Source organism: Panulirus ornatus, chromosome 63 (genome assembly GCF_036320965.1).
Source record: "Panulirus ornatus isolate Po-2019 chromosome 63, ASM3632096v1, whole genome shotgun sequence".
NCBI classification, from domain to species: domain Eukaryota; kingdom Metazoa; phylum Arthropoda; class Malacostraca; order Decapoda; family Palinuridae; genus Panulirus; species Panulirus ornatus.
Genome location: NC_092286.1, coordinates 21,609,105 through 21,625,247, shown reverse-complemented (window position 1 = coordinate 21,625,247; position 16,143 = coordinate 21,609,105). Strand labels below are relative to the sequence as shown.

General features: G+C 42.8%; 1 protein-coding gene and 1 pseudogene across 1 annotated transcript in view; both read left to right on the top strand.

Annotated features, from left to right (window-relative positions):
• Yeti (yeti) overlaps positions 1 to 16,143 on the top strand; it is a 361,198-nt gene that overhangs the window by 301,553 nt on the left and 43,502 nt on the right. The gene's annotated exons all lie outside the window — the stretch shown is intronic.
• Positions 9,220 to 9,889, top strand: LOC139746052 (translocon-associated protein subunit gamma pseudogene; annotated as a pseudogene).

Here is a 16,143-nt window from a genome sequence, read left to right as displayed (position 1 = left end):
TCAGGCACCTCACCATGAGTCATACATACATTAAATAACCTTACCAACCAGTCAACAATACAGTCACCCCCTTTTTTAATAAATTCCACTGCAATACCATCCAAACCTGCTGCCTTGCCGGCTTTCACTACCTCTTCTCTGTTTACCAAATCATTTTCCCTAACCCTCTCACTTTGCACACCACCTCGACCAAAACACCCTATATCTGCCACTCTATCATCAAACACATTCAGCAAACCTTCAAAATACTCACTCCATCTCCTTCTCACATCACCACTGCTTGTTACCACCTCCCCATTTGCGCCCTTCACCGAAGTTCCCATTTGCTCCCTTGTCTTACGCACTTTATTTACCTCCTTCCAGAACATCTTTTTATTCTCCCTAAAATTTAATGATACTCTCTCACCCCAACTCTCATTTGCCCTTTTTTTCACCTCTTGCACCTTTCTCTTGACCTCCTGTCTCTTTCTTTTATACATCTCCCACTCAATTGCATTTTTTCCCTGCAGAAATCGTCCAAATGCCTCTCTCTTCTCTTTCACTAATACTCTTTCTTCTTCATCCCACCACTCACTACACTTTCTAATCAACCCACCTCCCACGCTTCTCATGCCACAAGCATCTTTTGCGCAATCCATCACTGATTCCCTAAATACATCCCATTCCTCCCCCACTCCCCTTACTTCCATTGTTCTCACCTTTTTCCATTCTGTACTCAGTCTCTCCTGGTACTTCCTCACACAGGTCTCCTTCTCATGCTCACTTACTCTCACCACCCTCTTCACCCCAACATTCACTCTTCTTTTCTGAAAACCCATACAAATCTTCACCTTAGCCTCCACAAGATAATGATCAGACATCCCTCCAGTTGCACCTCTCAGCACATTAACATCCAAAAGTCTCTCTTTCGCACGCCTGTCAATTAACACGTAATCCAATAACGCTCTCTGGCCATTTCTCCTACTTACATAAGTATACTTATGTATATCTCGCTTTTTAAACCAGGTATTCCCAATCATCAGTCCTTTTTCAGCACATAAATCTACAAGCTCTTCACCATTTCCATTTACAACACTGAACACCCCATGTATACCAATTATTCCCTCAACTGCCACATTACTCACCTTTGCATTCAAATCACCCATCACTATGACTCTGTCTCGTGCATCAAAACCACTAACACACTCATTCAGCTGCTCCCAAAACACTTGCCTCTCTTGATCTTTCTTCTCATGCCCAGGTGCATATGCACCAATAATCACCCACCTCTCTCCATCAACTTTCAGTTTTACCCATATTAATCGAGAATTTACTTTCTTACACTCTATCACATACTCCCACAACTCCTGTTTCAGGAGTATTGCTACTCCTTCCCTTGCTCTTGTCCTCTCACTAACCCCTGACTTTACTCCCCAGACATTCCCAAACCACTCTTCCCCTTTACCCTTGAGCTTCGTTTCACTCAGAGCCAAAACATCCAGGTTCCTTTCCTCAAACATACTACCTATCTCTCCTTTTTTCACATCTTGGTTACATCCACACACATTTAGGCACCCCACTCTGAGCCTTCGAGGAGGATGAGCACTCCCCGCGTGACTCCTTCTTCTGTTTCCCATTTTAGAAAGTTAATACAAGGAGGGGAGGATTTCTGGCCCCCCGCTCCCGTCCCCTCTAGTCGCTTTCTACGACACGCGAGGAATACGTGGGAAGTATTCTTTCACCCCTATCCCCAGGGATAATATACATATATATATACATATACACATACACACACATACACATACATACGCACATATACACACACACACACATACATATATATACATATGAGAAATGTAAGAAACAATTTAGAAAACTGAAACTTCTAGCTTGAAATGAATGAAAAAAAGAATGTCACATAATGGTTCAACCTCTGGCTATGGAAAAAAGGAAATGTATAATTTATTTACACAAACGTCAATAGCAGTTCTCATCAATTTAACCACTGTATCAATAAGCTTCAATGTCTAAGCTACATTTTTCTCCAATTTCAATATTTTCCTTCACATTTTCAATTGTGTCTGAAGGTTCTACTTCAAGAGTGATTGTTTTTCCAGTAAGGGTCTTCACATCTTGGTTACATCCACACACATTTATATATATTTTTTTTTTTTTATTATACTTTGTTGCTGTCTCCCGTGTTTGTGAGGTAGCGCAAGGAAACAGACGAAAGAAATGGCCCAACCCCCCCCCATACACATGTATATACATACGTCCACACACGCAAATATACATACCTACACAGCCTTCCACGGTTTACCCCAGACGCTTCACATGCCCTGCTTCAATCCACTGACAGCACGTCAACCCCGGTATACCACATCGCTCCAACTCACTCTATTCCTTGCCCTCCTTTCACCCTCCTGCATGTTCAGGCCCCGATCACACAAAATCTTTTTCACTCCATCTTTCCGCCTCCAATTTGGTCTCCCTCTTCTCCTTGTTCCCTCCGCCTCCGACACATATATCCTCTTGGTCAATCTTTCCTCACTCATCCTCTCCATGTGCCCAAACCACTTCAAACACCCTCTTCTGCTCTCTCAACCACGCTCTTTTTATTTCCACACATCTCTCTTACCCTTACGTTACTCACTCGATCAAACCACCTCACACCACACATTGTCCTCAAACATCTCATTTCCAGCACATCCATCCTCCTGCGCACAACTCTATCCATAGCCCACGCCTCGCAACCATACAACATTGTTGGAACCACTATTCCTTCAAACATACCCATTTTTGCTTTCCAAGATAATGTTCTCAACTTCCACACATTCTTCAAGGCCCCCAGGATTTTCGCCCCCTCCCCCACCCTATGATCCACTTCCGCTTCCATGGTTCCATCCGCTGCCAGATCCACTCCCAGATATCTAAAACACTTCACTTCCTCGTTTTTCTCCATTCAAACTCACCTCCCAATTGACTTGACCCTCAACCCTACTGTACCTAATAACCTTGCTCTTATTCACATTTACTCTTAACTTTCTTCTTCCACACACTTTTCCAAACTCAGTCACCAGCTTCTGCAGTTTCTCACATATATATATTTATATATATATATATATATATATATATATATATATATATATATATATATATATATATATATATATATATATTTTTTGCTTTGTCGCTGTCTCCCGCGTTTGCGAGGTAGCGCAAGTAAACAGACGAAAGAAATGGCCCAACCCACCCCCATACACATGTATATACATACGTCCACACACGCAAATATACATACCTACACAGCTTTCCATGGTTTACCCCAGACGCTTCACATGCCCTGATTCAATCCACTGACAGCACATCAACCCCGGTATACCACATCGATCCATTTCACTTTATTCCTTGCCCTCCTTTCACCCTCCTGCATGTTCAGGCCCCGATCACACAAAATCTTTTACACTCCATCTTTCCACCTCCAATTTGGTCTCCCACTTCTCGTTCCCTCCACCTCCGACACATCAATCCTCTTGGTCAATCTTTCCTCACTCATTCTCTCAATGTGCCCAAACCATTTCAAAACACCCTCTTCTGCTCTCTCAACCACGCTCTTTTTATTTCCACACATCTCTCTTACCCTTACGTTACTCACTCGATCAAACCACCTCACACCACACATTGTCCTCAAACATCTCATTTACAGCACATCCATCCTCCTGCGCACAACTCTATCCATAGCCCACGCCTCGCAACCATACAACATTGTTGGAACCACTATTCCTTCAAACATACCCATTTTTGCTTTCTGAGATAATGTTCTCGACTTCCACACATTCTTCAAGGCTCCCAGAATTTTCGCCCCCTCCCCCACCCTATGATCCACTTCCGCTTCCATGGTTCCATCCGCTGCCAGATCCACTCCCAGATATCTAAAACACTTTACTTCCTCCAGTTTTTCTCCATTCAAACTTACTTCTCAATTGACTTGACCCTCAACCCTACTGTACCTAATATTATTACCTTGCTCTTATTCACATTTACTCTTAACTTTCTTCTTTCTAACACTTTACTAAACTCAGTCACCAGCTTCTGCAGTTTCTCACATGAATCAGTCACCAGTGCTGTATCATCAGCGAACAACAACTGACTCACTTTCCAAGCTCTCTCATCCCCAACAGACTTCATACTTGCCCCTCTTTCGAAAACTCTTGCATTCACCTCCCTAACAACCCCATCCATAAACAAATTAATCAACCATGGAGACATCACACACCCCTGCCGCAAACCTACATTCACTGAGAACCAATCACTTTCCTCTCTTCCTACACGTACACATGCCTTACATCCTCGATAAAAACTTTTCACTGCTTCTAACAACTTGCCTCCCACACCATATATTCATAATACCTTCCACAGAGCATCTCTATCAACTCTATCATATGCCTTCTCCAGATCCATAAATGCTACATACAAATCCATTTGCTTTTCTAAGTATTTCTCACATACATTCTTCAAAGCAAACACCTGATCCACACATCCTCTACCACTTCTGAAACCACACTGCTCTTCCCCAATCTGATGCTCTGTACATGCCTTCACCCTCTCAATCAATACCCTCCCATATAATTTACCAGGAATACTCAACAAACTTATACCTCTGTAATTTGAGCACTCACTCTTATCCCCTTTGCCTTTGTACAATGGCACTATGTAAGGATTCCGCCAATCCTCAGGCACCTCACCATGAATCATACATACATTAAATAACCTTACCAACCAGTCAACAATACAGTCACCCCCTTTTTTCATAAATTCCACTGCAATACCATCCAAACCTAATGCCTTGCCGGCTTTCATCTTCCACAAAGCTTTTACTACCTCTTCTCTGTTTACCAAATCATTTTCCCTAACCCTCTCACTTTGCACACCACCTTGACCATAACACCCTATATCTGCCACTCTATCATCAAACACATTCAACAAACCTTCAAAATACTCACTCCATCTCCTTCTCACATCACCACTGCTTGTTACCACCTCCCCATTTGCGCCCTTCACTGAAGTTCCCATTTGCTCCCTTGTTTTACGCACTTTATTTACCTCCTTCCAAAACATCTTTTTATTCTCCCTAAAATTTAATGATACTCTCTCACCCCAACTCTCATTTGCCCTCTTTTTCACCTCTTGCACCTTTCTCTTGACCTCCTGTCTCTTTCTTTTATACATCTCCCACTCAATTGCATTTTTTCCCTGCAAAAATCGTCCAAATGCCTCTCTCTTCTCTTTCACTAATAATCTTACTTCTTCATCCCACCACTCACTACCCTTTCTAATCAACCCACCTCCCACTCTTCTCATGCCACAAGCATCTTTTGCGTAATCCATCACTGATTCCCTAAATACATCCCATTCTTCCCCCACTCCCCTTACTTCCATTGTTCTCACCTTTTTCCATTCTGTACTCAGTCTCTCCTGGTACTTCCTCACACAAGTCTCCTTCCCAAGCTCACTTACTCTCACCACCCTCTTCACCCCAACATTCACTCTTCTTTTCTGAAAACCCATACAAATCTTCACCTTCGCCTCCACAAGATAATGATCAGACATCCCTCCAGTTGCACCTCTCAGCACATTAACATCCAAAAGTCTCTCTTTCGCGCGCCTGTCAATTAACACGTAATCCAATAACTCTCTGAGGCCATCTCTCCTACTTACATACGTATACTTATGTATATCTTGCTTTTTAAACCAGGTATTCCCAATCACCAGTCCTTTTTCAGCACATAAATCTACAAGCTCTTCACCATTTCCATTTACACCATTGAACACCCCATGTATACCATGTATATATATATATATATATATATATATATATATATATATATATATATATATATATATATTTATACATATTTAGAAAAGCAAATGGATTTGTATGTAGCATTTATGGATCTGGAGAAGGCATATGATAGAGTTGATAGAGATGCTCTGTGGAAGGTATTAAGAATATATGGTGTGGGAGGAAAGTTGTTAGAAGCAGTGAAAAGTTTTTATCGAGGATGTAAGGCATGTGTACGTGTAGGAAGAGATGAAAGTGATTGGTTCTCAGTGAATGTAGGTTTGCGGCAGGGGTGTGTGATGTCTCCATGGTTGTTTAATTTGTTTATGGATGGGGTTGTTAGGGAGGTAAATGCAAGAGTTTTGGAAAGAGGGGCAAGTATGAAGTCTGTTGGGGATGAGAGAGCTTGGGAAGTGAGTCAGTTGTTGTTCGCTGATGATACAGCGCTGGTGGCTGATTCATGTGAGAAACTGCAGAAGCTGGTGACTGAGTTTGGTAAAGTGTGTGGAAGAAGAAAGTTAAGAGTAAATGTGAATAAGAGCAAGGTTATTAGGTACAGTAGGGTTGAGGGTCAAGTCAATTGGGAGGTGAGTTTGAATGGAGAAAAACTGGAGGAAGTGATGTGTTTTAGATATCTGGGAGTGGATCTGGCAGCGGATGGAACCATGGAAGCGGAAGTGGATCATAGGGTGGGGAGGGGGCGAAAATTCTGGGGGCCTTGAAGAATGTGTGGAAGTCGAGAACATTATCTCGGAAAGCAAAAATGGGTATGTTTGAAGGAATAGTGGTTCCAACAATGTTGTATGGTTGCGAGGCGTGGGCTATGGATATGGGGTCAGGGGAGAGCGCTGTGCGTAAACACACCCGGCGAAAACAACCCCTTGGTTCCAATATATATATATATATATGTTTATGGATGGGGTTGTTAGGGAGGTGAATGCAAGAGTTTTGGAAAGAGGGGCAAGTACGAAGTCTGTTGTGGATGAGAGAGCTTGGGAAGTGAGTCAGTTGTTGTTCGCTGATGATACAGCACTGGTGGCTGATTCATGAGAGAAACTGCAGAAGCTGGTGACTGAGTTTGGTAAAATTGTGAAAGAAGAAAGTTAAGAGTAAATGTGAATAAGAGCAAGGTTATTAGGTACAGTAGGGTTGAGGGTCAAGTCAACTGGGAGGTAAGTTTGAAAGGAGAAAAACTGGAGGAAGTAAAGTGTTTTAGATATCTGGGAGTGGATCTGACAGCGGATGGAACCATGGAAGCGGAAGTGAAACATAGGGTGGGGGAGGGGGCGAAAATCCTGGGAGCCTTGAAGAATGTTTGGAAATCGAGAACATTATCTCGGGAAGCAAAAATGGCTATGTTTGAAGGAATAGTGGTTCCAACAATGTTGTATGGTTGTGAGGCGTGTGCTATGGATAGAGTTGTGCGCAGGAGGGTGGATGTGCTGGAAATGAGATGTTTGAGGACAATATGTGGTGTGAGGTGGTTTGATTGAGTAAGTAATGTAAGGGTAAGAGAGATGTGTGGAAATAAAAAGAGCGTGGTTGAGAGAGCAGAAGAGGGTGTTTTGAAGTGGTTTGGGCACATGGAGAGAATGAGTGAGGAAAGATTGACCAAGAGGATATATGTGTCGGATGTGGAGGGAACGAGGTGAAGAGGGAGACCAAATTGGAGGTGGAAAGATGGAGTGAAAAAGATTTTGTGTGATCGGGGCCTGAACATGCAGGAGGGTGAAAGGAGGGCAAGGAATAGAGTGAATTGGAGCGATGTGGTATACCGGGGTTGACGTGCTGTCAGTGGATTGAATCAAGGCATGTGAAGCGTCTGGGGTAAACCATGGAAAGCTGTGTAGGTATGTATATTTGCGTGTGTGGACGTATGTATATACATGTGTATGGGGGTGGGTTGGGCCATTTCTTTCGTCTGTTTCCTTGCGTTACCTCGCAAATGCGGGAGACAGCGACAAAGTATAATAAAAAAAATATTATATTTATTTATTTTGCTTTGTCACTGTCTCCCGCGTTTGCGAGGTAGTGCAAGGAAACAGACAAAAGAAATGGCCCAACCCACCCTCATACACAATGTATACACACACACGTCCACACACGGAAATATACATACCTATACATCTCATGTACACATATATATACACACAAAGACACATACATATATACCCATGTACATAGTTCACACTGTCTGCCTTTATTCAGTCCCATTGCCACCTCGCCACACGTGGAATACCATCCCCCTCCAACCTCATGTGTGCGAGGTAGCGCTAGGAAAAGACAACAAAGGCCCCATTCGTTCACACTCAGTCTGTAGCTGTCATGCAATAATGCCCAAAACCACAGCTCCCTTTCCACATCCAGGCCCCACACAACCTTCCATGGTTTACCCCAGACACTTCACATGCCCTGATTCAATCCAATGACAGCACGTCAACCCCGGTATACCACATCGATCCAGTTCACTCTATTCCTTGCCCGCCTTTCACCCTCCTGCATGTTCAGGCCCCGATCACTCAAAATCTTTTTCACTCCATCTTTCCACCTCCAATTTGGTCTCCCACTTCTCGTTCCCTCCACCTCCGACACATATATCCTCTTGGTCAATCTTTCCTCACTCATTCTCTCCATGTGCCCAAACCATTTCAAAACACCCTCTTCTGCTCTCTCAACCACGTTCTTTTTATTTCCACACATCTATCTTACCCTTACATTACTTACTCGATCAAACCACCTCACACCACACATTGTCCTCAAACATCTCATTTCCAGCACATCCACCCTCCTGCGCACAACTCTATCCATAGCGCACGCCTCACAACCGTGCAACATTGTTGGAACCACTATTCCTTCAAACATAGCCATTTTTGCTTCCCGAGATAATGTTCTCGATTTCCAAACATTCTTCAAGGCTGCCAGAATTTTTGCCCCCTCCCCCACCCTATGTTTCACTTCCGCTTCCATGGTTCCATCCGCTGTCAGATCCACTCCCAGATATCTAAAACACTTTACTTCCTCCAGTTTTTCTCCTTTCAAACTTACCTCCCAGTTGACTTGACCCTCAACCCTACTGTACCTAATAACCTTGCTCTTATTCACATTTACTCTTAACTTTCTTCTTTCACAATTTTACCAAACTCAGTCACCAGCTTCTGCAGTTTCTCTCATGAATCAGCCACCAGCGCTGTATCATCAGCGAACAACAACTGACTCACTTCCCAAGCTCTCTCATCCACAACAGACTTCGTACTTGCCCCTCTTTCCAAAACCCTTGCATTCACCTCCCTAACAACCCCATCCATAAACATATATATATATATATATATATTGGAACCAAGGGGTTGTTTTCGCCGGGTGTGTTTACGCACAGCGCTCTCCCCTGACCCCAGACCAGACACCTGCAAATATGGTGAACAGGGGCAAGTTAGCCCAGGAGGAGGAGCTCCTCCTACAAGATTTTAGCAGAAATGTCTCCAAGAAGAGCTCAATTATATTCTACTTCAACGCCTTAATTGTTTCGGGTATTCCGATTTGGTCGTTCTGGCGCATACATATGATGGACCCACTGTCATCTGCTGTAATCTTTGTACTTGTGACTGGCATTGCCACCTATCTTGTTGCTTTGGCATATATGAACACAAAATTTGTCCTGAAGCACAAGGTTGCACAGAAGGTTGAGGATGCAGTAACCCGCGAAGTTATGCGTAAATTGTCTGACAATAAAAAAATGGGCAAGAAGGAAAAGGATGAAAGGGTGTTATGGAAGAAGAATGAGGTAGCAGAGGCTGAGGCTATGACTTTCTCCTTGTTCTACAACAATGCTCTCTTCTTGATGCTGATTGTAGTAGGATCTTTCTTGGTATTCAGGTCCATGCCACCAGCCTACAACTATGTGTTTAGCACCCTGGGGGCTGCTGGTGTCATTGCTTTGTTCTCCACCAGCACCCAATAAGACAGTCTTTGACCAATGATATGCCTAATTGATGTGACAATATCCATCGTGATAATATTGTGCTTTTCAGACTTTAAAAGGCAGTTGTTGAATAGTGGATTCAAGAAACTATTTGATTTTTTCATTATGATCAAGGAAATTTCTTTAGTTTGGGTGAAAAATGTTCCTGTTAGTATGGTCAGAGTCACATTGTACAGTATTCAAGTTGTATGCACACACTCGTGTGTTATGAATGTGCATACCTTATCTTTTCATTTTTGAAAAACATCATGTATGTCAGATATCGAGATACATACAAGTACAATTATGTAGTAAAATGTTTTGTGTGACAGTTGAGGTGTGGCTTTATGCAAGTACTGTAATCTCATGAAGCAGTAAAGGAGCTTTTAAGCTTGATGAGGTGAAGTTATTTGCAAATACAAAGCTTAATTGATAAAACGGCAACTTACTGCCCGTACAAGATTGACTTTTATTTTTTTTGCATAAAAAAATATGTCCTTGAAAGTTAGTTTTAAAGTGAAATGGTATAAATTGAAATGGTATAAACTCAAAATCTTTTTCACTCCATCTTTCCACCTCCAATTTGGTCTCCCACTTCTCCTCGTTCCCTCCACCTCTGACACATATATCCTCTTGGTCAATCTTTCCTCACTCATTCTCTCCATGTGCCCAAACCATTTCAAAACACCCTCTTCTGCTCTCTCAACCACGCTCTTTTTATTTCCACACATCTCTCTTACCCTTACATTACTTACTCGATCAAACCACCTCACACCACACATTGTCCTCAAACATCTCATTTCCAGCACATCCACCCTCCTGCGCACAACTCTATCCATAGCCCACGCCTCGCAACCATACAACATTGTTGGAACCACTATTCCTTCAAACATACCCATTTTTGCTTTCCGAGATAATGTTCTCGACTTCACACATTCTTCAAGGCTCCCAGGATTTTCGCCCCCACCCCCACCCTATGATTCACTTCCGCTTCCATGGTTCCATCCGCTGCCTGATCCACTCCCAGATATCTAAAACACTTTACTTCCTCCAGTTTTTCTCCATTCAAACTTACCTCCCAATTGACTTGACCCTCAACCCTACTGTACCTAATAACCTTGCTCTTATTTACATTTACTCTTAACTTTCTTCTTTCACACACTTTACCAAACTCAGTCACCAGCTTCTGCAGTTTCTCACATGAATCAGCCACCAGTACTGTATCATCAGCGTAAAACAACTGACTCACTTCCCAAGCTCTCTCATCCACAACAGACTTCATTCTTGCCCCTCTTTCCAAAACTCTTGCATTCACCTCCCTAACAACCCCATCCATAAACAAATTAAACAACCATGGAGACATCACACACCCCTGCCGCAAACCTACATTCACTGAGAACCAATCACTTTCCTCTCTTCCTACACGTACACATGCCTTACATCCTCGATAAAAACTTTTCACTGCTTCCAACAACTTGCCACCCACACCATATATTCTTAATACCTTCCACAGAGCATCTCTATCAACTCTATCATATGCCTTCTCCAGATCCATAAATGCCACATACAAATCCATTTGCTTTTCTAAGTATTTCTCACATACATTCTTCATATATATATATATATATATATATATATATATATATATATATATATATATATATATATATATATATATGAAGAATGCGACTAGAGAGGACGGGAGCGGGGGGCCAGAAATCCTCCCCTCCTTCTATTTTTAACTTTCTAAAATGGGAAACAGAAGAAGGAGTCACGTGGGGAGTGCTCATCCTCCTCGAAGGCTCAGACTGGGGTGTCTAAATGTGTGTGGATGTAACCAAGATGTGAAAAAAGGAGAGATAGGTAGTATGTTTGAGGAAAGGAACTTAGATGTTTTGGCTCTGAGTGAAACGAAGCTCAAGGGTAAAGGGGAAGAGTGGTTTGGGAATGTCTTTGGAGTAAAGTCAGGGGTTAGTGAGAGGACAAGGGCAAGGGCAAGGGAAGGAGTAGCACTACTCCTGAAACAGTTGTGGGAGTATGTGATAGAATGTAAGAAAGTAAATTCTCGATTAATATGGGTAAAACTAAAAGTTGATGGAGAGAGATGGGTGATTATTGGTACATATGCACCTGGGCATGAGAAGAAAGATCATGAGAGGCAATTGTTTTCGGAGCAGCTGAATGAGTGTGTTAGTGGTTTTGATGCACGAGACCGGGTTATAGTGGTGGGTGATTTGAATGCAAAGGTGAGTAATGTGGCAGTTGAGGGAATAATTGGTATACATGGGGTGTTCAGTGTTGTAAATGGAAATGGTGAAGAGCTTGTAGATTTATGTGCTGAAAAAGGACTGGTGATTGGGAATATCTGGTTTAAAAAGCGAGATATACATAAGTATATGTATGTAAGTAGGAGAGATGGCCAGAGAGCGTTATTGGATTACGTGTTAATTGACAGGCGCGCGAAAGAGAGACTTTTGAATGTTAATGTGCTGAGAGATGCAACTGGAGGAATGTCTGATCATTATCTTGTGGAGCCTAAGGTGAAGATTTGTATGGGTTTTCAGAAAAGAAGAGTGAATGTTGGGGTGAAGAGGGTGGTGAAAGTAAGTGAGCTTGGGAAGGAGACTTGTGTGAGGAAGTACCAGGAGAGACTGAGTACAGAATGGAAAAAGGTGAGAACAATGGAAGTAAGGGGAGTGGTGGAGGAATGGGATGTATTTAGGGAATCAGTGATGGATTGCGCAAAAGATGCTTCTGGCATGAGAAGAGTGGGAGGTGGGCTGATTAGAAAGGGTAGTGAGTGGTGAGATGAAGAAGTAAGATTATTAGTGAAAGAGAAGAGAGATGCATTTGGACGATTTTTGCAGGGAAAAAATGCAACTGAGTGGGAGATGTATAAAAGAAAGAGACAGGAGGTCAAGAGAAAGGTGCAAGAGGTGAAAAAGAGTTGGGGTGAGAGAGTATCATTAAATTTTAGGGAGAATAAAAAGATGTTCTGGAAGGAGGTAAATAAAGTGCGTAAGACAAGGGAGCAAATGGGAACTTCAGTGAAGGGCGCAAATGGGGAGGTGATAACAAGTAGTGGTGATGTGAGAAGGAGATGGAGTGAGTATTTTGAAGGTTTGTTGAATGTGTTTGATGATAGAGTGGCTGATACAGGGTGTTTTGGTCGAGGTGGTGTGCAAAGTGAGAGGGTTAGGGAAAATGATTTGGTAAACAGAGAAGAGGCAGTAAAAGCTTTGCGGAAGATGAAAGCCAGCAAGGCAGCAGGTTTGGATGGTATTGCAGTGGAATTTATTAAAAAAGGGAATGACTGTATTGTTGACTGGTTGGTAAGGTTATTTAATGTATGTATGACTCATGGTGAGGTGCCTGAGGATTGGTGGAATCCTTACATAGTGCCATTGTACAAAGGCAAAGGGGATAAGAGTGAGTGCTCAGATTACAGAGGTATAAGTTTGTTGAGTATTCCTGGTAAATTATATGGGAGGGTATTGATTGAGAGGGTGAAGGCATGTACAGAGCATCAGATTGGGGAAGAGCAGTGTGGTTTCAGAAGTGGTAGAGGATATGTGGATCAGGTGTTTCCTTTGAAGAATGTATGTGAGAAATACTTAGAAAAGCAAATGGATTTGTATGTAGCATTTATGGATCTGGAGAAGGCATATGATAGAGTTGATAGAGATGCTCTGGAAGGTATTAAGAATATATGGCGTGGGAGGCAAGTTGTTAGAAGCTGTGGAAAGTTTTTATCGAGGATGTAAGGCATGTGTACGTGTAGGAAGAGAGGAAAGTGATTGGTTCTCAGTGAATGTAGGTTTGCGGCAGGGGTGTGTGATGTCTCCATGGTTGTTTAATTTGTTTATGGATGGGGTTGTTAGGGAGGTGAATGCAAGAGTTTTGGAAAGAGGGGCAAGTATGAAGTCTGTTGGGGATGAGAGAGCTTGGGAAGTGAGTCAGTTGTTGTTCGCTGATGATACAGCGCTGGTGACTGAGTTTGGTAAAGTGTGTGAAAGAAGAAAGTTCAGAGTAAATGTGAATAATAGCAAGGTTATTAGGTACAGTAGGGTTGAGGGTCAAGTCAGTTGGGAGGTAAGTTTGAATGGAGAAAAACTGGAGGAAGTGAAGTGTTTTAGATATCTGGGAGTGGATCTGGCAGCGGATGGAACCATGGAAGCGGAAGTGAATCATAGGGTGGGGAGGGGGCGAAAATCCTGCGAGCCTTGAAGAATGTGTGGAAGTCGAGAACATTATCTCGGAAAGCAAAAATGGGTATGTTTGAAGGAATAGTGGTTCCAAATATGTTGTATGGTTGTGAGGCGTGGGCTATGGATAGAGTTGGGTGCAGGATGGTGGATGTGCTGGAAATGAGATGTTTGAGGACAATGTGTGGTGCGAGGTGGTTTGATCGAGTAAGTAATGTAAGGGTAAGAGAGATGTGAGGAAATAAAAAGAGTGTGGTTGAGAGAGCAGAAGAGGGTGTTTTGAAATGGTTTGGGCACATGGAGAGAATGAGTGAGGAAAGATTGACCAAGAGGATATATGTGTCGGAGGTGGAGGGAACGAGAAGTGGGAGACCAGATTGGAGGTGGAAAGATGGAGTGAAAAAGATTTTGTGTGATCGGGGCCTGAACATGCAGGAGGGTGTAAGGCGGGCAAGGAATAGAGTGAATTGGATTGATGTGGTATACTGGGGTTGACGTGCTGTCAGTGGATTGAATCAGGGCATGTGAAGCGTCTGGGGTAAACCATGGAAAGTTGTGTGGGGCCTGGATGTGGAAAGGGATCTGTGGTTTCGGGCATTATTGCGTGACAGCTGGAGACCAAGTGTGAACGAATGGGGCCTTTGTTGTCTTTTCCTAGTGCAACCTCGCACAGATGAGGGGGGAGGGGGATGGTATTCCATGTGTGGCGAGGTGGCGATGGGAATGAATAGGGGCAGACAGTGTGAATTGTGTGCATGGGTATATATGTATGTGTCTGTGTGTGTATATATATGTGTACAATGAGATGTATAGGTATGTATTTTGCGTGTGTGGGCGTGTGTGTGTGTACATTGTGTATGGGGGTGGGTTGGGCCATTTCTTTCGTCTGTTTCCTTGTGCTACCTCGCAAATGCGGGAGGCAGCGACAAAGCAAAAAAAAGAAAAAAAAAAATATATATATATATATATATATATATATAAGACAAGGGAGCAAATGGGAACTTCAGTGAAGGGCGCAAATGGGGAGGTGATAACAAGTAGTGGTGATGTGAGAAGGAGATGGAGTGAGTATTTTGAAGGTTTGTTGAATGTGTTTGATGATAGAGTGGCAGATATAGGGTGTTTTGGTCGAGGTGGTGTGCAAAGTGAGAGGGTTAGGGAAAATGATTTGGTAAACAGAGAAGAGGTAGTGAAAGCTTTGCGGAAGATGAAAGCCGGCAAGGCAGCAGGTTTGGATGGTATTGCAGTGGAATTTATTAAAAAAGGGGGTGACTGTATTGTTGACTGGTTGGTAAGGTTATTTAATGTATGTATGACTCATGGTGAGGTGCCTGAGGATTGGCGGAATGCGTGCATAGTGCCATTGTACAAAGGCAAAGGGGATAAGAGTGAGTGCTCAAATTACAGAGGTATAAGTTTGTTGAGTATTCCTGGTAAATTATATGGGAGGGTATTGATTGAGAGGGTGAAGGCATGTACAGAGCATCAGATTGGGGAAGAGCAGTGTGGTTTCAGAAGTGGTAGAGGATGTGTGGATCATGTGTTTGCTTTAAAGAATGTATGTGAGAAATACTTAGAAAAACAGATGGATTTGTATATACCATTTATGGATCTGTGGAAGGTATTAAGAATATATGGTGTGGGAGGAAAGTTGTTAGAAGCAGTGAAAAGTTTTTATCGAGGATGTAAGGCATGTGTACGTGTAGGAAGAGAGGAAAGTGATTGGTTCTCAGTGAATGTAGGTTTGCGGCAGGGGTGTGTGATGTCTCCATGGTTGTTTAATTTGTTTATGGATGGGGTTGTTAGGGAGGTGAATGCAAGAGTTTTGGAAAGAGGGGCAAGTATGAAGTCTGTTGGGGATGAGAGAGCTTGGGAAGTGAGTCAGTTGTTGTTCGCTGATGATACAGCGCTGGTGGCTGATTCATGTGAGAAACTGCAGAAGCTGGTGACTGAGTTTGGAAAAGTGTGTGGAAGAAGAAAGTTAAGAGTAAATGTGAATAAGAGCAAGGTTATTAGGTACAGTAGGGTTGAGGGTCAAGTCAATTGGGAGGTGAGTTTGAATGGAGAAAAACTGGAGGAAGTGAAGTGTTTTAGATATCTGGGAGTGGATCTGGCAGCGGATGGAACCATGGAAGCGGAAGTGGATCATAGGGTGGGGGAGG